At 46.1% G+C, this 22649-nt stretch overlaps 1 protein-coding gene across 1 annotated transcript in view; it reads right to left on the bottom strand.

Annotated features, from left to right (window-relative positions):
• LOC147732447 (uncharacterized) overlaps positions 1-22649 on the bottom strand; it is an 899668-nt gene that overhangs the window by 730390 nt on the left and 146629 nt on the right. The window lies entirely within an intron of this gene.

Genomic DNA, 22649 nt, shown 5'->3' with positions numbered 1-22649 from the left:
GGAGTAAAGTGACTTGGAGTGGTGTAGAGGGAGTTGCATAGAGTAGGGTTGAGCATTAAAGAGTGGAGGGGCAAAGGGTGGTGGGGCATAGGGTGGTGGGGCATAGAGTGGAGAGACATAGAGTGGAGTAAAGTGGCATAGAGTGGAACGGCATTTAGTAGAGTAAAGTGTTGTAGGGTGGAGTGGCACAGAGTGGATAGAGTGCCATACAGTGCAGTTTTGTAACGCAGAGTGGGGAAAAGTTGTGTGGAGAGATGTAGAGGGAGTTGTGTGGAGTGGCGTGGCAGAGAGTAGAGTGTCGCAGAGTGGAGTGGCACAGAGTGGAGCAGAGTGTTGTGAGTGGAATCTCGAGTGGAGTGGTGTGTTGTAGAGTGGAAGGTCGTAGAGTGTCATGGAGTGGAGTAGAGTGGCGTAGAGTGGTGTGAAGCGTAGGGGAGTAAACTGGTGTAGAGTGCAATTGACAGGTGGCATAGAGTGGGGTAGAGTAGAGTGTCTTGGACTGCAGGGGCATAGAGTGTCATGGAATGGAGTAGAGTGTCGTGGAGTAGAGTGTCATAAGATGGAGTGTTGTGGAGTGTCATACAGTGGAATAGCGTAGAGGGGAGTAAAATGTCAGAGTGGAGTTCTGTTGAGTAGAGTGAAATAGAGTGGAGTAGAGAGGCATGGAGTGTAGTGGAGTGAACAGATGGAGAGTGGCATAAAGTGTTGTAGAGTGGAGGGGTGTAGACTAGAGTGGAGTAAAGTGTTGTAGAGTGGAAGGGTGTAGGGTGTGGGGTGGAGCAGAGTAGAGTGTCACAGAGTGGAGTATCGTGGAGTGACTTGGAGTTTTGTAGAGTGTCGCAGAGTGTTGCAGAATGTCCGAGAGTGGCAAAAGAAGGTTGTTGAGAAGATGATCATAAGTGGAAGGATGTAGAGTGGAGGGGTGCAGAGTGGAGTTAAGTGTCATAGAGTGGAGGGGCCTAGAGTGTTGTAGGTTGTAATAGAGTGTTGTAGAGAGGAGAGGCGTAGAGTGGTGGGGCGTAGAGTGGAGGGACCTAGAGTGGAGAAATATAGGGTGGAATGCCGTAGAGTGGTGTGGAATGTCAGAGTGGAGTGGCGTAGAGTGGAGGAAAGTGTCAGACTACAATGGCACAGTTTAGAGTGGAGCAAAGTGGTGTAGAGTGGATAAGAGTGTCGTAGAGTGGTGTGTTATAGAGAGGACATGAGTGTCGTAGAGCGGAATAGAGTCATAGAATGGAAAGGAGTAGAGTGGCCTAGAGTTAAGGGGCGTTAAGTGGCATAAAGTGGTGAAGAGTACCATAGAGTGGAGAAGAGTGTTGTAGAGTGGAACATAGTGGCGTAGAGTGGAGTAAAGTAGAGTGCCATAGAGTGGAATGATGTAGAGCAGAGGGGAAAAGAGTGGTGTAGCATAGAGGGGCGTAAAGTGTTGTAACGTGGAGTGGTATAAAATGGAGTGCCGCTGAGTTGAGTGGGGTGGAGTGGGTAGTGTAGTGTGATGAGAACTAAAATGTCAGAGTGGAGTGGCATAGCATGGAGTGTCGCAGAGTGGAGTAAAGTGACTTGGAAAGTAGTACAGTGGAGTGGTGTAAAGTTGAGTGGCGCAGAGGAGTAGCGTTGCCTAGAGTGAAGTGATGTAAAGTGGAGTGGCGTAGAATAGAGTGGCATAGAGTGGAGTAGCGTAAAGTGGCATAGAGTGCAGCAGAGTATCACAGAGTGAAGTAGAGTAATGTGTCGTAGAGTGAAGTGGCATACAGTGAAGTGGAGTAAAGTGGCATGGAGTTGAGTAGAGGGGCGTAGAATGTCTTTAAGAGGAGTGTTGTAGAGTGAAGGAGCATAGAGTGGATTAGAGTGGAGTAGAGTGTCATAGAATGCAGTATGCATCACATGATAAGGGCACTGCCATTACAGACAATATATTTTCAATTGAAGTGACCATTACATGTGCACTCACAATTTAACTGATAAAACTATACAGCGCACAAACCATGATGAGCACATTTCGTGACAAAAGCTGGGACAGCTTAATGCCGAATAGAGTGTCAAAAGCCAGATTTAGATGGACATTTACAAACAAAAAATAATTTCTGGTCAACTTTTCACCAGTCCAAGAACTATAGCACCATAAGACAAGCTTAGGTTCAAAGCCTAGCTCCACTCTATATCTGATTCAGTAACATCAGCGTGCCCTACTTGGACTTTGTCCATCAACAGCCTAAAAGCGCAGAGCAGAACCTAACTGTATCCAGTTCAAAAGTCTCCTGCAGAAATCGTTATGCTGGCATTCCTCTGAACACATACATGTGGTCACATAAGCTTGGAAAGCTGGATGTTGTGTCAAAACCCATATTAGCTGAACTTTACATTCACTTGCCTCTGTGTCTTTGCATCTCCTGCTGTTTTCTCAGTGCTCTGAATTGATTGCAAGGTGGCATACTGACACTTTACAGAATACGCAAATAAATCATATGACGGGAAATTACGGGGACCAGCAGAGCCACTATGGGACACTCATGTTGCGGAGAAGCAGAAGTGGGAAGTGTGGATTAGTAACAGGAAAGGACAATCACCACAAAGAGGCAAGTACGGAGATTAGAAGCCATAAAAACACTAAAAAAAATGAAAACTAACAGTTTTTCCGAATGGGCAGGGAGGCAAGTCTTAGGTTTATTTCTTTTGAAAACCAGAAGCAAACATTAAAATAATAGGAGACTACATATCCTATGAAATCCTGTCAGTAGTAGATGTGGGTCAGCATCCAGTCTGACGAATATTGTAAAAGTCACTAACGGATCTATTAACATGATTTTCAAGGAGTTTTATTTGAAACCCTTGGAAAATGTGACTTGTAGGGTGATATTGAAGCCTTAAACTAAAAGAATAAAACATGTTTATATCCAGAAGTATTAAATATAATAAATAAATGTAGGGAAGTATGTTTATGCTTTATTTAATGAGGAAGCAGTAAACCGGCACTTCCAATAAATACATTGCATTAATATACAAGGCACCAGTACAGATGAGGTGGTGGTGTAACCAATTTTATTATCGTTGCGAGAGGGTAAATAGATAAAATACTACAAAAGTTAGTGTCAGAAAAAAAATTCTATTGATGGCGGATCATGATCACAAGCTCGTTAAGTATTTGGGAAGATAGTTCTGGATAACGGTGCTTAAAAAAGTACTTTGGCGTCACCCGCACCTGGGGGCGTAGCGCCCTTAGTGGCATCTCGGATGGGAGCCAGTCCTGCCCATCCGGTTTGGGGGATGTAATGTTCTGTGTGCTGGGCCCTTGGCCCGCATGCATACTAGAACAACAGACATTGATAGTTACTGGTCAGTAATGGCCACTAGCACGTGCACTCGGCCCCTTTTATTGTCAGGGTCACCTGACTGGTGACGCCTGTGGTAGGTGGGTGTAAAGGGTGTATTACATCACAGGCGGAACACTAGAATGTGTCCAGCTAGACATTACAGGGGAGGTAGAGGCAGTGCTTTAAATGGGGAAAAAAAAGTGCAGGTACTCATCAGATTGAGCTGGGGGCGTGGCAAGGAGGCGGGGCTAGAGGCGGGACTAAGGGTGGGTCTAATGAAAAACATTTGAATGGCGCAAGAATTTTTTTCGGTTGCGAATGATGACAAATTGCTTCCCTCCGCAATTTATTGTTGATGTCCTTGCATGTATTAAGTTGTACCAGTTGACAGACTGTTGAAAAGTAACTATCAGGTTTCCCTTTTTGTCAAACGCACTACCACCCTCCCCTCGAAATAATTTTTCTATTCAGCTGCTGCCCACGCTTTAGATAACACTTTTTTGGATGCCAGGATACCTCTACCCTCTGATGTCCCTAGCCCTTGCTAATTAGTCCTATGTCCCCTCTGATGTCCCATGTGTCTCTTTTCATTTTCTCTTTTTTCAGGTGGTCACAGCACCTTTCATCTTAAATGTCCCCTCGTTCATCTCATCAAATTCCTTATCTTGCTTTTTCTAGGATACCCCTCCCCCACTTAAAATACCATTCTGCCAACCCCGTCTCTCATCAGATGATCCTCATCTCATCCATCAGCTGTTTTGTTTTAAACCCACTGCCCCGCGCCCGCAGTCTATTCTCTAATATTGTTTGTTTACCCCTTTCTTCAGATAAACCCTCGTTATCTTTAGCTGACTGTGCTTTTATACAAGCTCTCCTCAGTTGTCCCCTTCTTACCCGCCAGCTGCTGTGCTATCCTTTCCGTCTTTTATGACTCCTTGCCTTGCAGACCAGAGAGGCTACAGATATGCTGCCCGCTTTTGTTATCACGCCTTGGAGGGGTGCTGGGTGCTGGGCCTTTATTGCGGCGTGTTCTGCACTCTTGTCTCGCCGCTGTAGCCTGCTGCCGTCCTGCCCCGGGGTGGGGGGGGAGGGGGCTTATTTTTCAGGCAAACGGCAGAGTGGAGCAGCAGGCGCTCTAAGAAGGGGTGAAACACTTCAACACCTCATTAACAGGCTAAAGGTCTTACAAAGACCTGTGGTGAAGTACTCGGGTGCGGTGTGGTGTGTGTGCCCGGGAACTGTCTCGGCCGGGCTGACACGCGAGGGGGGGGGGGGGGGGATCTGAAGCCCTTTGATCACAATGGGCGTTGCACGCCTGGGCCACACGTTGCTCTGCTTTGGCGACATGGCGTCACTGCCATCCTTGTTAAATCACCAATATGTGAGCATGCGCCGCAGTGTACAAATGCGATGCATGCTCACATGACTGTCTGAAAGTGAGTACCGGTACTCTATTTTAGTAACGTAGAAGTGCCGGTACTCTTGAGGGGGAAAAAAAGAAGTGCCGGTACTCAGTACCGGTGAGTACCGGCCCATTTAAAGCACTGGGTAGAGGACGCCGGAAGCAATGGGGAACAAGTACGTCTACGTCATCAAGGGGCGCAGGTGGCCCTTCCTGGAAAGAATAAAAACGGGGAGCGAAAGGGGGAAGCCCTCTTTTGTCCTCTCCAGTAGATGCCAAGACAACGGACCAACAACAAGTTAGCAGCACGAAGGTCGGAGACACAGGCTACGCAGCTGGTGCAGGGCATCAATTAAAGTGAGACGGTCTCACAGCTTAGTCGAACATATGGCAAAATATAGTAACAGCTTTGTTTTTAGAAATTGGAGAACCTGGGTTCAGAATTTCAAAAACAAAAAAAGTCTAAGTTTTGAGGGTCACAGGGTAAGGGCCAAAAACAGTTAACAGGCAACCTTGGGGCAGGAAGGTAGTGAGTTTTCCCGTTGCCCCGGGGATCGGCGGCACGCACCCTTGCCTCAAGGGCAGTTTTGGCGCTGATGCATGGGGATGGTGGGATACACCCGGCAGTGCATGGCTCAGGGTTACGTCGAGTTGCTTAAAACGGTGCGGTAACCCGGGGCACTCGGCTCATGAGAAGGCCGGGTGCCCCTGGTATGTGCTGCATGGTTTGAAGAGGTCGCCAGGGGGAGGTAAGTTTAGGAGGAAGATGCTGGTGGCGCAGGAGTTTTGTATGATATGGCATGGCATGTTACGTTGAGTTGGTTGAAACGGCGTGGTAACCTGGGGCACTCAACCTATGAGTAGGCTGGGTGCTCCTGGGATGTAATGCATGGTTTGGGGGGTTCGTCAGGGGGTAATAAGCTTGGGAGAAAGATGCTGGGGGTACTAAGCTTGTGAATATTTCCGGTGCCCCAAGTATTTATCGCAAAATGTGAGTAACGAGTAGCGTAAGGGCGGGCAGCGCAAAAGCAAGGCACACGCTGGAATAAGAGCTGAAACAAAGACATTGGGGAAAAAAATAATTCTCTTTTGCTTTCTTTAGTGTACTGGTGCTGAGGTGGGCTTTTCAGGTGGTCAGTAGTAAGGATGCCGCCAAAACGTATTTGTGTCAGCAAGGATACCCCAGCTACCCCAGAGGAATTTCGGTCGCTTTCGGCTCTGTGGGAGGTCGCAACGACAGGCGGCATCAAGTGGGCCCTGTGGACGTTGGCTCAAGGGGCTGGAGCGAACCCACAGCGGGAGGCTCCATTAGCCAAGCGCACAAGAAGAATTCCAGCACGTCACGAGGGGGCTCAGCCGTACAGGCAAGCATTCCAGGTGAGGCGGTGGTGGCGGGCCAGTCCCCGACATCTGTAGGCACTTATCAGGCCCCTGGTACAGTAGTACATATTGGCCAGACGAACGAAGGGGCACCCCAATAGGGGAACCTTCACGGGACAACACAGCCCCTACAACACGGGTTGCCATTCAAAACAATATACTCCCTGCAAATAGCGGCAAGCGTGCTTCAAGCCCCGACGGTGCAGGGTGGGGTGGCTGCGGGAGCCCAGTCCATGGTGCAATCTACTGCACTGTTAATAGCGCAACAAGGCAGCGGTGTAGCACAAGTGTGGGTGCAATCAAGAACTGGGTTACTGGTTTTACCAATTATGCAGGGTAGAGAAGTTTCCTGGGGTGGCAGCTAAATTAATTAGCTGCATGTCAATGATCCATGGGGCTGTGTCAGAATTCCAGGGCACGGCCTGACTAAAATATGACAACAAATTTAGGCAAATGAAGGAGGTAAGGCCAGAGATGGCATGGGATCAGCGAGAAATTAATATATGGCATGCGAATTGTACTTGGCACCACAAGTTAACAAGTCCTTTCAATCCTTTCGGGGGGACAAAGGGGGAGGGGACAAGAAGCAGGCTTGCTGGCAGTTTAATAAAAACCGAATGCAGTAGAGGGTCCACCTGCAAATTCAAGCACTTATGTCCCTTTTGTGGAGCCCAAAGTCACCCAGAAAGCAAGTGCTTCAAGAAATTGGGAAAACCTAAAGATCAGCATACCCTTTCCCACACCCAGAACAAAGGCCGCAATCTCCAGTCATCACAGAAAACTATCCACTCCCATACGTTTGCATGTTTTGGCTCATCTACTGGATACGATCATAGGCGAAAGGCGCATCTGTTATATCATGGGTTCAAGTATGGCTTCCATATTTCGTTCACTGTTCCACCTTCCACAGTACCCCCTCGCAACCAGCTCTCAGTTTTGCGCAACCCTGAAGTTGCTAGGGAATAAAATCATGAAGGAGGTAGCACTGGGGAGGGTGGCTGGTCCTTTTCAGGAAACTCCAAGACAAGACCTGGTGTGCTCCCCCCTGTGTTTTGGTGCCTAAGAAGGAACCCGGGAAATACTGCCTCATTCACAATTTGTCATGTCCGCAGGGGTCTTCAGTCAATGACAGGTTACTTCCAGAGCTGTGCATGGTGTGTTACACCACAAGGTGGTGCATGAAACACTGGACGGCTGAGTGGATCAAGGCTGGGTTGACTCACAATTTAACATTCTTAGAGCTGTTTCCTACTATGATAGCATTGCACATTTGGGGCGCCTTTCTTGAGAACAAGCGCATAGTGTTCTGGTCTGACAGTATATCTGTAAAGATGGAGGTTAACAATCAGAGTGCCAAATGCCCATGGGTCCTTCGCCTACTTAAGGAATTTATTTGTGTGTACCTCAATATGTATTTTTGCGCCAAACATGTGCCAGGGGTAGACAATATGTCAAAATAGATTCCCTTTGGGTTGTTTTAGGAAGAAAACACCAATTCTTACAGACCACTAAACAAATAACATTCACTCTTTAGGACCTTTCAGTTGGAGCAATGCAAAATACAACAGAAACAATTCTATAAAAACAAAATGGATTCAATGTGACAATTTATTCATGTAAAAACCAAGTTAAAAACAAATATACATTTTTTTTCCTTTTCACAAGAATTAGAATTTGGGAAAACAGACAGTAAAAAACGGAACAAATCAAATACACATTCTAGAACTAAAACTAAAGCAATTCCTAAAAGTAATAAGGGAGGTGCAAAATCAAGATAAAAATTCTACAACAATTAGAGTGATCCTTGTTCATTGTATATTGCACTTCTCCCCTTAGCTCAACGCGTTTCAACGGACATTAAAATACAGCCGCCTTCATCAGGAGTATATTGGCTGTCTTCCCAAAGTTAATTTCTTATTCCAACACTCACGAGTCTTTCTCTGACGAATGTCAGCCACACAGGAGTGATCGGCTATTACTTGAGGTATTATCGTAATTCTTTATAAGTCATATATCAAGGTCATCATCCTTGTAGTAAAAAAGGCCTACGCTGTAGGTGAATCAGCCGTAGAAGAAAACGTATCAATATAAAAACTTCCCTTGCTAAACAGCAATGTGGAGTCAGTAGTTTGGAGATTGTCTATCCCAGAACTAAGGGTCGGAAATATAATTTATATAAAGACAACAGAATGTTGCTGCACGCGGTACGGAAACCTCTCTTGAATCAATTTAGAGAGCTTCAATAGATCGACACTAGATCCACAGTCCGCTTTATAAAAGAGAGATTTCAGCCTCAGCTTCTTTCATTAAATGGCTTGAAGCGTCCCGCGTGCATTCCAAACAGATTTCAACAAGGAGAAAAGGTTTTATATTTGTTTTTAACTTGGTTTTTACATGAATAAATTTTCACATTGAATCCATTTTGTTTTTATAGAATTGTTTCTGTTGTATTTTGCCTTGCTCCAAATGAAAGGTCCTAAAGAGTGAATGTTATTTGTTTAGTGGTCTGTAAGAATTGGTGTTTTCTTCCTAAAACAACCCAAAGGGAATCTATTTTGACATATAGTCAGTTCTGGTACCCTATCCCTTTGGTGTGGGGTCCCTCTCTCTTTTATTAGAGAACCAGGGGTAGACAATGCAGTAGCTGATGCCCTGTCTCGTTCTAAGTTAACAGAATTCCGAGCACGATGGCCCAAAGCGGACAACCAGATAGCGTTGTTCCCGGAGGAACTATGAAAGCTTGGTGCCCCATTGCCCTCGATTTGATAGCTGCTTCCCTTGCTCCCAAGACTAAGAGTATGTATGAAAATGCATGGCGGATATATATATGGCGTCCATAAACTGTACAGGAAAAACAGAGAAGTTTGCAACACAGGTTGTGCTGTTATTCATAGTCAAACAGAAGGAGAATGGGAAATCACTGTCGCTAGTTAGGAGATAGTTGTCTGCCATTGCCTTTTTCGCACGATTTGAGGTGGTGGCAGATCCTACCAAGGACCCTAGGGTCTGGCGGGTTTTGAAGGGTTGGGAATGCTTGGCCCCAGGGGTGAAGGCCGGTAGGAGACCTATAGACGCTAATAGATTGTCAGGTATTTTGGAGATACTAACTCAAGTTTGCACATCCCCATATGAGACGTAGTGGTTGAGGTTAGCGAATTCCCTGGCATTCTTTGGGGCCTTCCGAATTTCTGAGCTCATACCTGCCTCAAAGGCAGATAAGGAGGGAGGGATTAACTTTGGATGTGATAGTGTCAAAAGACATGTTGCAGGTCAAGGTGAGGAGGTCAAAGACAGACCCTTTGGGAAAAGGAGCATGGGTACAACTAAGGGCAGCTCATGGTGCCATTGGCTGTCCAGTGACATTGATGCAGGTATTCATCCGAATGCGTCCGGGGGGATACTAGGTTGTTGATACATGCAGATGGCACCCATCTGACAAGATTCCACTTTACACGCCTATGCAAGCACTCCCTGATGTTGTTGGGAGAAGAGAGATCGCTCTTCACGTCCCACTTGTTTCGCATCGAGGCTGCCACAACCGAAGCCACTTTAGGCCTGCCATTTGACACCATAAAAAGGATAGGCAGATGGAAGTCATCCTGTTTTGAGCGGTTCGTGAGGCCACAGTTAGCTTAGTCAGCATCTTGGTTACAGCGGCGCAAGGGGTTCACTGCCTAATTCTGTTTCTCTATCTGTCTTTAACTTTCATACAGTATTCAAGAGGTGTGGTCATTCTTTTATATGCAGAGCTGGGCAGTTTTGTCACGATTCGGAAGGGGAATCATTCACCACTGGATAGAGGTGAACTAACTGGTTTACCATTTACAGTGGGCACTGGACAAAGGCGCCATGCCCATCCCGGATGTGCTGGTGATTCACTCAGGGGGTAATGATATGATCCCAGCAGGCCGGAGGGGGTTAAGGCAGCGCTCTTCTCTATGCTTTTGCGGGTGAGGAATTCTTTGCCGGACATGGTGATATTCTGGTCGGAGGTTATTCCACGCCGGTTTTAGGCTAATAATGCTCCCCTGGTTGCGGTGAATAGGTCAGTGAAGAAATGAAAAAAGGCAGTGGCTAAATTATTAGCTGGCTCACCACTGCGTACCATTAGGCACAACCTGATACAGGCATCCAATTCAGAGTTATATCTAACAGATGGAGTACATTTGTCTAGCACAGGGCTTTAACTGATCATACAGAATATTTTAGGGGCCATTTCAATGGAACTGGATGGTTGAGTGTTATTGGGGGGAGGGCAAGAACACCAGTAAGCTCCTCGTCCTGTGTTGGGGTCCCGGGCAAGAGAAATGGTGTGGACTCCTTTTTGCCTGATGTTGTCTGTGGGGCAAAGAGGGTGAGGTTGGGCTGCCAATTTTGCCGGGGCGATTCGCACGTTGTATGCACACTATGGCAGGCACCACCCACACCTAGGGGCGTGGCGCCCTTAGTGGCATCTCGGACAGGAGCCGGTCCTGCCCATCCGGTTTGGGGGAGGTAGAGGACGCCAGAAGCAATGGGTGAGAAGTGCGTCTACGTCATCAAGGGGCGCAGGTGACCCCTCCCGGAAAGAATAAAAATAGGGACCGAGAGAGGGGAAGCCCTCTTTTGTCCTCTCCAGCGGATGCCAAGACAACGGACCAACAACAAGTTACCCACCCACCCATCCCTAAGATTAATGGACAAGTTGGCGGGGTCCCGGGCAGGAGAAATGGGGGGACTCCTTTTTGGTATGGACTATCGGGCCCTGGAACAGGGCGGGCATTCCATGGGGGCTCCGGGTTGGCGGGAGGGGGGACTGACCTGCTGTTGATCCTGGACTCTCCTGCCCTACCAGAGATGCCGGCGTGTGTGGTAAGAAACTTTGGAGGTGGTATGCGGTGTGCAGGAACCCCAGTGGGGGCAAGGCGTTAAGCAGTGCCCTGTGTGGTAGTGTTCTCTGGGACGGAGGACTGGTAGTTACCACAGATAAACAAGCATTTGCAATGCAATAGGTCTCGCATTAGGAAAGTTTGAGGTATTGGTATTGTAAATGACACATTTTTTATTTATGTGTTGGTTTTGAAAATAGCGAAATTAATAGCTTTGTCATTTACAATGCCAATAGTTTTAACTTTCACAAACGTGACACCTATAGCATTTGTAATGCAATATGTGTTGTATTTACATGACTTAGATGTATTAATATTACAAATAACAATAGCTTTTAATTTTTTTAAGAATTAATACTTAAATAAAAGTTATTGTAATTTATAATGGCAATAGCTTAAACTTTTGTAAATAACTTTTGGGAAGATTATATTCAGTGTATTTTATTGTGATGAAAATCCAAGAACAGAAGTAAAATATTAACATCTTTTTGTGACATTTGTAATAAAGCTTGAAACATTGAGAGAATATATTAGAACCAGTTGTTGTTGAATGGTTGCACAGAGTGATGCTGTGGCGTTCAGTGGTGCTGAGTGATGCTGTGGCGTTCAGTGGTGCTGAGTGATGCTGTGGCCTTCAGTGGTGCTGAGTGATGCTGTGGCCTTCAGTGGTGCTGAGTGATGCTGCGGCCTTCAGTGGTGCTGAGTGATGCTGTGGCCTTCAGTGCTGCTGAGTGATGCTGTATTTACAACAAGGGGTGGTGAGGGACAGAGTCTCTGAATTAAGCAGAAAGCTCTCACCCAGTCAAGAGATCAGGGCTAGATCCAACACCGTTTTTTAGCTCACTGCACCATCCCAGTTTCAGAACCTGGCTGTATGCAAATTAGTCTGTTCCTGTCCCAGTGCATGATGGGAACAGGGCAAACCAAACTACAAAAGCCAATTCTTACACTGGGAAAGAAACAAGCTCCCGGGGACCGGTTTCTGGCATTACAGCCGTCTTCGGCCCGGTTTGCTTGAATCCTGATGGTGCAATGAGCAAGGGTCTCACATCTGAGAATACCCTTCCACGCTTAGGGTGGACAAAAATATTTACAACAAGGGGTGGTGAGGGACAGAGTCTCTGAATTAAGCAGAAAGCTCTCACCCAGTCAAGAGATCAGGGCTAGATCCAACACCGTTTTTTAGCTCACTGCACCATCCCAGTTTCAGAACCTGGCTGTATGCAAATTAGTCTGTTCCTGTCCCAGTGCATGATGGGAACAGGGCAAACCAAACTACAAAAGCCAATTCTTACACTGGGAAGGAAACAAGCTCCCGGGGACCGGTTTCTGGCATTACAGCCGTCTTCGGCCCGGTTTGCTTGAATCCTGATGGTGCAATGAGCAAGGGTCTCACATCTGAGAATACCCTTCCACGCTTAGGGTGGACAAAAATATTTACAACAAGGGGTGGTGAGGGACAGAGTCTCTGAATTAAGCAGAAAGCTCTCACCCAGTCAAGAGATCAGGGCTAGATCCAACACCGTTTTTTAGCTCACTGCACCATCCCAGTTTCAGAACCTGGCTGTATGCAAATTAGTCTGTTCCTGTCCCAGTGCATGATGGGAACAGGGCAAACCAAACTACAAAAGCCAATTCTTACACTGGGAAGGAAACAAGCTCCCGGGGACCAGTGTCTGGCATTACAGCCGTCTTCGGCCCGGTTTGCTTGAATCCTGATGGTGCAATGAGCAAGGGTCTCACATCTGAGAATACCCTTCCACGCTTAGGGTGGACAAAAATATTTACAACAAGGGGTGGTGAGGGACAGAGTCTCTGAATTAAGCAGAAAGCTCTCACCCAGTCAAGAGATCAGGGCTAGATCCAACACCGTTTTTTAGCTCACTGCACCATCCCAGTTTCAGAACCTGGCTGTATGCAAATTAGTCTGTTCCTGTCCCAGTGCATGATGGGAACAGGGCAAACCAAACTACAAAAGCCAATTCTTACACTGGGAAGGAAACAAGCTCCCGGGGACCGGTGTCTGGCATTACAGCCGTCTTCGGCCCGGTTTGCTTGAATCCTGATGGTGCAATGAGCAAGGGTCTCACATCTGAGAATACCCTTCCACGCTTAGGGTGGACAAAAATATTTACAACAAGGGGTGGTGAGGGACAGAGTCTCTGAATTAAGCAGAAAGCTCTCACCCAGTCAAGAGATCAGGGCTAGATCCAACACCGTTTTTTAGCTCACTGCACCATCCCAGTTTCAGAACCTGGCTGTATGCAAATTAGTCTGTTCCTGTCCCAGTGCATGATGGGAACAGGGCAAACCAAACTACAAAAGCCAATTCTTACACTGGGAAGGAAACAAGCTCCCGGGGACCGGTTTCTGATGATGCTGTGGCATTGAGGGATGCTGTGGCATTGAGGGATGCTGTGGCATTGAGGGTTGCTGTGGCGTTGAGGGATGCTGTGTGCTGAGTGGTGCTGTGCGCTGAGTGGTGCTGTGGCGTTGAGGGGTGCTGAGTGATGCTGTGGCGCTGAGTGATGCTGTGGCGCTGAGTGATGCTGTGGCGCTGAGTTGTTCTGTTGCGCTGAGTGGTGCTGTGGCGCTGAGTGATGCTGTGGCGCTGAGTGGTGCTGTGGCACTGAGTGGTGCTGTGGCGCTGAGTGGCGCTGTGGGGCTGAGTGGTGCTGTGGCGCTGAGTGGTGCTGAGTGATGCTGTGGCGTTGAGTGGTGCTGTGGCGCTGAGTGGTGCTGTGGCATTGAGGGGTGCTGTGGCATTGAGGGGTTGTGTTGGAGGGTTGTGTTGGAGGGTTGTGTTGGAGGGTGGAGTTGGAGGGTGGAGTTGGAGGGTGGAGTTGGAGGGTGGATTTGGAGAATGGAGTTGGAGGGTGGAGTTGGAGGGTGGAGTTGGATGGTGGAGTTGGAAGTTTGTAGGTGGAGTTGGAGGGTGGAGTTGGAGGGTGAAGGGAGAATTAGGAGTAACAGAAAGAGTGTGGGTGCGAGAGTGAGAAAGAGATGTAGAGAGAGGGGTAGGAGGAGAAAAAAACAGTGGACAAATGCATCCATATAATGCTGCGTGTGTCTCCATCAGGGTGTCCACACAGCCTTTCATTGAAATGTGAAATTATTAACACCAGTAATGAGTTCCTAGAAAGGTGTTACTTCTCAAAGGGTGCTTTATATGCTTACTGTTTATTACAAAGACCGGGTGGGGACAGCAAATCCTCCACCAGTTAAGTAAAAATAACATAGGAAGCCAATAGATAACTTTAGATACTAGATACGTGTGCCAAGATACAACAGGTAATTTCAAAATAGCATTTCAAAAGGTGATCAAAGAATCTTAAGTGAAGAACCGGATCAACTATTTACCATTTGCAAGTGGTTAACTGGCTCTTCCACCAGGCAGATAATGTAAAAAGAACATCAGCAGCAAGTCTGCTAGAATTAAACTGATCAGCATAGAACAAAAAAAATACACCAAATATAAAATGAAATACTTGATGCGTTTAGAGCAAACTTCATTTTTTGATAGTTTTGACAATCCTGCCTGGGTTTCACAAATGGCTAGTATGTTTTTTTTTGTTTGTTTAGTACATATTTTTTATACGCTGGTCTACTTTTATTTGTAAATCATGAAGAAAAGTCCCCTTTTGGTGATTGGTGCACTTTTTTTTTTAAACAGTTGTTTGTATCTCAAAAAGGATATTTTTCTGAAGACCATCCTCAGCGGCCGCGACGAAAGTTAACTCTGCAGACTGTAGGCCCAGTTAGTCGCAGCGTTGGGAAGCTTATTTGGTATGCAAATGTGCTCCCGTGTAGCAGGGAGCTGCTGCTGTCACCCTGGCTGGAGGTACTCAGAAGGTAAGGGTGAGGCAGTGATCAGGAAAGCCTCCCCTGGGGGCCTTCAAGCTTTGTAAAAAAAATGATGTATGAGACGGGGCCTCCTTTGGAACACGAAGGGTACATGACAGACAGGATAATATGGGAGGAAAACACTGTCGTCATAATTGAGACAGATTGTCGTATCCTGTCTCTTTGTAATTGTTAGCGGCCTGGCCTGAAATGAGAGCTTTCTTATGAGGCACTACATTTTGTGGCAGCTAATGTATGTTAGACACTCTGTCCTCGGTGATAGCTTTCCATCCAAGGTGCGGGCGCTGACAGCAGCCAGAAATCTATTTTGTGGGCGTATTTGATTTGCAGTTTGGTGAAAATTCCTGCTACTTTCACATGCAGATTCGCCAGGAATGGCAGTGTTCCCATAATCGTGTCCTCTGCGATGTGACAAATGTAAAAAAAAACAAGTCGTAACCTGCCAATAGCTACACACATGGGTACATGCGCATGAAGAACATCTGGTCTTCAGCCTCGCCTTGCTTCATTACAGACCATACAAGTACCCTGCCAGTCCTATCCGTAGCCGAGTCTGGTGATCCAGTGGACTAATGTGTCCACTGCAGGGGCCGGTGATGGAGTGATGGAGAGCGAAAGGGACAGCGTGAGAAAGAGTACGAGCGTGCTCGAGCATGCAACCCATTTGGGGGCGGGAGGTGGTTCACTTTAATATGCAGCTCGCTGATATCTGACCTTTGAAACACGTGTACCTTTAATAAAACATTATTTGACGTCTCAGGGGCCATCTCTGGGGGCAGGGACACGTTTCTGGAGGTTTCCTGTGGCTCCTATGAGCTGTAACTGCCGGATTCTGAATGCGTGGTTTATACTTTCCTAAAAAAACAGGCACTAAGTAACCCTCCTGCCCGGCCCACAACCCGCTTACTGGCAGCAACCCGGAACGCAGAATGGTTACCTGCGGCAGGGATTGTAGGCACTTGTGCGAGGCTCCGTGGGTCTCCGGGGCGTAGGATCCTTGCAGGCGCTGCCCGGGTGAAGAGCGAAGAAGCTCCTCCCGCCCGGCGTCGACGAGTCTTCCGTTTCCAGGCAACGGCCCCACCGGCACCAATCCCAGCACGGCTCCTCGTCTGACGTCAGAGGAGCTGCGCTCGGGATTTCTGAGGCTCCCGAAGTTCCCGGGCTGCGGCGGTGTTTACGGGGAGGCAACTTTGAATTTCCCTACAATGCCGCTGTGGGAGGCGGCGGTGATTTCAGACAGCGCTCCTTCTGGCACAGAGCTCCACAGTGCCTTCCCATGCGTAAGGGGAGAGGAGCCCGGCGAGTGGGGTTGAGGGTGGGGGTGTACGCGCGTGTGTGCGTGCGTGTGTCTGTTTAAGGGGGGTGCGTGTGTGTATGCAGCGTGTGTATGGCTGTGTATGTGCGCATGCGTGAGTGTGGCTTTGTTTGCGAATGGGAATATGAGGCACGGCGACGTGCGCGCTCCCGAGGTCAAATCTCGGCCAGAAAAAGCGCGTGGAACTCTGCTGTCCACATTCCCCCAAAAGTAACAACATAAGTTGTCTCGCCTAGACGCAAAAGCTTCGCTTTTGCTTTCGTCTAGGCAAGACCTAAAAACAGTACCAGTTGTGGCCTGCTGGCCCAACAAGCATAAAAGAGCGTCTCTGGAGATCCTGATGGCAAAGGGCCACTGATGGAATGTAAATACAATTACAATCTCAACCTGTACCTGAAATGAATACTTTGCAAGCCTAATTCGTTTCTAACATTTGTGTGGGGTGTAACAGTGCTTAAAAAAGTACTTTGAGAATAGAAAAGTTAATCAGAAGTGATAGCATAGGGGTATCAAAACGTGGAACGGTTAGGAGAAGATCTAAGGATCGACACTTTGAACAGGGAGGATAGGTGACGAAGAATGGAGAACACTTCCAGTTGGTGGCATTTAAATAGAGAGACATTAGACAGGAGACATAGGAACAGGCGAAGGAGCTACCACTAGACAAGATTTAAAGACTCAGCTGCCTACTAGAGAAGGACTCTGCAGCTCCTTGTACGAAGGTCCCAGGAGCAGACCGTTGATCGAGGAAAGTGGTGGGAAACTGGCAGGGGAAAATTTGGGAGTCACTCACAGAGGTCTAAAATAAGGCACCATAATAGAGCACATGAGGTTAAAGATGGCTTAGGATGGATAAAACAATCATGGGCTAGAAACTTAAGTCCATTCGGTTAGTAAGTTCTGGTGGCAATATTTTCCTGGTATCCCCTTACCCTTATCAAAAACCAAGTCACCTAGCTGGAGGATAGCACCATATTATTGGAGAATATCAAACATTCACATACATGTATTTTCTTTATTTTTATTCCAAGGGATAAAGAAACCAAAACCCACTGTTGAACACGCTTAACTCCAATTCAAGATTAAGGATCTAATGGACAAATGAGCTCAGGAAAAAGAAAAGTAAATGTTTATAGCGGTCTGATATGTTTAAGTAATATTCTAGACATTTCTCCAATAAATATTTGAAACTGAAATAATATTTTACCTGTACATAGCTCCGATTACTGCAACAATTGAACTATCAGTTACAATTGATATTGATTCACAAGCATTTTAGTTCTCATGAGGTTGTACCTTGTGCAATCCCTTCCAATTATCTAAATCCTTGTTTATTAATGACTGAAAGAAGGGGTTCCAAGACTGAGGTGCCATGAAGTAGATATAAGATTGAAAATATAATGATATCCTGCAGCTGATCACCTACAGAATATCAGTTTTTTGGTTTGGTTTCTGGACAGGGTGCATTTCTGGGGGTCACTCGATTAGTTGTCAGTTGCAAGAAGTAGAGAAACTGAGGACAGGACTTGAATGCCTGGACACTGCTGGGTGAAATCAGACATGAGTTACTTAACCACATGAATGCTAAAGGTAATCCTCCAGGATGCTGACTTTTCTTGATTCCCATTGTTCATGACGAGCTCAGCTCGTCATGAGTGTATGGAGGTGTACATCATGACGAGCTGAGCTCGTCATGAGCGTCCAAGGAGTTAAAGGACTACCTCCTATGGCTTTCATGGGATTTGTAGTTACTTATTGCTTCAAAGTCTGCCGCAGAGTTTTAAGAAAATTAAGCATAATGAGAGTTTCCATTCTTGCCAGTGGATGGGGAGGGGGGAATTTAAGACAATATTGAGAGGGACTCAAATTATTAGACAACACCCGACTTTTCAGAAGTTCCCTTCTTGCTTACCTTCACACACTGTGCAACAGGTTAAGTGGGAATAAAGTCAATTGTGCCCAAAAGAGAAATCCAACTGATTATGGATGGGTGCCACAGAAGAAAGGGTTTAAGGGTTATTCCTTAATAGTTATCAGTTGCTCAAAATGAAACATCCTCTCCAAAGAACACAAGAGAAAGGTTATGATAACATATAATAAAGTGACCAAAAAAAACAGTACAAACAGATATAGCTTGTACATGTTATTATAACACAAATTTCACATGCAAGTGGGGAAAACGATGAAATGGTAAAAAGTGGGAATCAACTTATATCATGCCTGTGGTCTTGGACATGTAGATGTTTCACGTTCTGAATGCATACCAGAGCAGGTTGATGGAATTTTCCAATACCCTAGTCACTTCCAAATGCACTCCAAAATAAACCCAAAAGTACCCAAGAAGGGCAGAGGGAAGGGAAATAAAATAGAAGTGACTCACTCTTGATCTGACAGCATTTACTATTTGTTCTTGTATCATCAAGACTTGTCTTAACTTAAATAAGGAAACAGTGGCAGGCTATATTTGGGTATCTGCCGAAATACTAATTAATACCAGGATCTATTCTTGTTTCCAAACTTTAAAATAATGCCTGGATTAGAAAGGCTTGTGAAAATGCGCCTTAATAGTTGTTCATAAAAATGGATTATAACTCAGCTCTTGAATTAGATCAGTCAGTAAATAATGAAGCAGATTCTTAAAAATAGTCCTGCTGTGACATCAGAGCTTACTGTGCATAAATACATAATGTCACTAGTTTTCTATACCCTTGTATTAGTACAACTATAATTCTGATTTCAAGGTTTCACCTTGAGCCTCAATGACGAATCCAAAAGATTTTGGGACCTCGAAACACTTTAGACCTGAAAATGGGTCAAAAATCAGGACGTGACTTAGAATCATTAACGGAGTAAGAAGCGTGCAGTTGAAAAACTGGTGAAATAGCTGTCTTTGAGAAGCATGATAAAAGGCCCTATAAGCGGGGCCCACTGTAACAGAGATAAACGAGAGCCCCTGGATGTGATATCACGGCTCATAGGCCGGGAGAGAGATGAGTGGGTCACTAAACAGAGATGTGGGCCTGCACGGCTAAAAGTGAGCTGAGTCAATGTGGCGGGCCAGAAGGAACACAGAGGACTCAGTGCAAAGCCACAAGTCGATAATAAGGGTAGCAAGTTGAGCACAGAGTTGCGGACTAGCAGGGAGATGAGTGAGCCAAGAGGACACACATTGGCTAGCTGGAAGGAACTCAAGCTCAGCAGCAGGACGCTTCAACCCCTTTGCAGCTAGGCCCCCCCCCGTGCTAAGCCTTTTTTGGGCTATTTGGGGTAGTTAGCGCTTAGGCCCCCGTACCTTTTTGACCGCATAAGCTATCCATGCTAAATTTGCGTCCATTTCTTCCAACATCATGAGGATTCTAAAAGTACCCAGGGTTTGTGGATTCCCCTGGAAGGCACCCAGATATTAGCCAAAATACAGCTAATATTATTTCTTGGGGGGAAAAATGGGAAAAAGGTGCTGCAAATGGAAGCATCTGTTTTTCCCCCTGCAAATGATATCAACAAAGGGTTTGTGGGGCTGAAATCACCATTTTCCCAGCTTTCAGGGACTGACAGACTTTTTTCAGAAACACAATATTTTTTACACAGTTTTGTCATTTTACTGGGACATAGCCTATTTGTGCTATTTTTTTGTACTTTCAACCTTCTTCCAGTTAATGGTAGAAATGGGTAGGATAGCAATAATGTATCCTGGAAAGCTCTACATTTTAGAAAAGTAAACAGATTTCTGAATCGAGCAAGTGGACATTTGTGTAGCTCCTTCAAGGTTTCTTTACAGAAACTAATAGTTGAAAATAGGAAACATTTTAAATGAGTTGAAAAAAACAGCCATTTGTGCAAACGTTTTCACCTATAACCTCTTCTAATTATGACGATGTTTGATAGCAATATACCGTTACATCCGCTGGACCTTTCTGTTTGTGGGGATATATAGGACTTGTAGGTTCACTGTTGGACTTGGCCCTTTTTGCAGGGTCATGCCTGAACTTTTTGCCTTCCTCCTGTATTTTATCTGACCAGTTTTTGTTAATTTCATGACTCTGGGCACTTTACCACTGCTGATCAGTGACAAAGTGCATATGCTCTCCCTATTGTAAATTGATGTATGGATTAGTGACTCCATGATTTGCTGATTTGGTTTACTTGTCAGACCCTAGTACAGTGCACTGAGTGTGCCCAGGGCTTGAAAACCAAATGCTGCTGGTGGGCCTGCAGCACTGGTTGTGCCACCCACAGAAGCAGCCTGTAAAGGTGTGTCTCAGGTCTGCCATTGCAGAGCCTGTATGCAGTCTGGTACTTCCGTGTTGACTGGGCAAGTGCACCCACTTGCCAGTCCCTAAACCTTCCCTTTTCTTCATGTCAGACGCCCCTATGGTAAGCCCAAGTGCAGGGTGCATTGTAAGTAAAAGGTAGGACAAGCCTGGATGTGTGTGGCATGTCCTAATAGTGAATGACAGCCATTTTGTTTTTCACTATTGTAATTCCCCATAGGCCAGAATGGGCAGTTTGATTATTACATCTTATAATCCTAACTGACTCAGGGAACTAGATAGAAATTCGAGTTGAACTCAGAATGATAAAATACATCTTTTAGTGAAGTTGATTTTGACATTCTGTGTTTGAAAATACCACTTTTAGAAAGTAGGTATTTGCTTGTCTAACTATCCAAGCATGCCTCTGCTAGGTTGTGTATTCCTTGTCTGTAGTTTGAGTGACAGGGGCTGGGAGATTCCAGGAGACAGGGTGAGTCAGCCCAATGGTGAATAGAGAGATCTACATCTCGATGGGTGGGAGGAGTTGCACCTGGGACCTGAATAGGTCTGTGCCTTCCCTCCACAATGCTGGCTCCACCTTCTGTGGTGTGTCTGATGTCTCTGCCCTGCGCAGTGAAAGGAAAGAAGAAGTCTTGTAAACAGAGTGCTCCAGGACTGACCAGAACTGGTTTGGACTAGGCAAAGGCCTCTCTGCCTTCAGAGAACAAAGAGAAACTGGGTACAAAAGAGGGGACCCAAAGCCCAGAAGTTTAGATCACTTTGGGAACAAGAAGAAAACTTTGCTGAGGAGATGAACTGAAAGAAACTGAGAAGAGACTATCCCTAAGCTGAAGTGCTGCTTGAGGGATTGGCCTGCAGTGGTTGCCTGACTGCCAAAGAAAGGAGAAAGGAACTTTGTGTGCTTTATTCAACTTGTGAAGGATCTTCAAGGGCTTGAGAGAAGAGCTTGACCCCTGCTGAAGTCTTAGGGACAACAGAGTTCAACCCTCAATAATTATTTGGTATTGCCTGCAGCTGTTTTAGGCCTTCTGAGGGAATGTGTGTCGCATGGAGCTGGAAGTGCGACTCTCGAAGAAGAAGCATGTCGCAGCCGCTGCCATCGTATCACTGAAGAAGGGTGTTGCCGCTGTAGCTGTCGCATTGCACCACAGAAGCGCCTCGCATCAATGGAGAAGCGTGCCGCCGGCGTAGCCGCTGTCATCGCATCACTGAACAAGGGTGTCGTTGCTGCAGCTGTCGCATCGAGCGGAACCATCTGACATCGTCGGAGAAGAGGGTCGCCGCCAAAGCCGCTGTCGTCACATTACTGAACAGGGGTGTCGCCGCTGCAGCTGTCACATCGAGTCGAGAAATCTCGCAACATCGGAAGAGCTTGTCACATCAAGAAGAAGACGCCATCTTTGTTTCTTTGCACCAGAACTTCAACGCATCACCGTCTTTGGGTGTAAGGAACTACCGCATCACCATCCCTGCAACACTTTCTTTGTAGAAGCGTTACGCATCTTAAGGTACACTGACTCAAACTGTCTCACTTTAAGATCTAAAGAGAACTAAGCTAATTCTACCATTTTAAGTACAGTATTGTGGATTTTTGTCGTTTGTGGTCTTGTGTTAAATCTATATAAAAGAATACTTATTTTTTACATAAAACTTGTGTGGTGTCCATCCGTAGTGTTGTCACTGGATTACTGTATGTGTTCACAGATGCTTTACACACTGCCTCTACGATAAGCCTGTCTGCTTGTGCCAAGCTACCAAGGGAGTGAGCAAGGGTTATTTCAGGAGTCTACCCCCTTACCCTGACTAGACGCACGGGTCCCTATTTGTCATAAGAGACCCCCAAATCTAACATTCACCAAGAACCCAACGAACCCAGAGCCAATAACTGAGCAGAGTCTTGCAATGTTTTTTTTATTATGTACCGGGTATATAGCAATTAATTTGGGAAAATATATACAGTAAAAAATCGGTATGAAAGACACCTATGTATGTCTGACATTGGAACGAAATATAGAGCTTAGAAACAGTAGCTATTTGCACATTTGTGAAATTGTGAGTACCCATACTAGCATGAGAATTATAGGACATTTTTCAAAGTGACTTCATTTTTACACATTGTCTTTCATTTGTAATGCTGAAAAGCATCAAAAGTCAAAAGGTAATAAAAGTTGCTTGACAATTCTGTGTTACCCTAAGTCTCCCAATAAAAATGGTACCTCATTTGTGCGGGTAGGC

The sequence above is a fragment of the Lissotriton vulgaris genome, chromosome 2_1 (genome assembly GCF_964263255.1).
Source record: "Lissotriton vulgaris chromosome 2_1, aLisVul1.2, whole genome shotgun sequence".
NCBI lineage: Eukaryota > Metazoa > Chordata > Amphibia > Caudata > Salamandridae > Lissotriton > Lissotriton vulgaris.
This window is presented reverse-complemented; position numbering and strand designations above follow the sequence as displayed.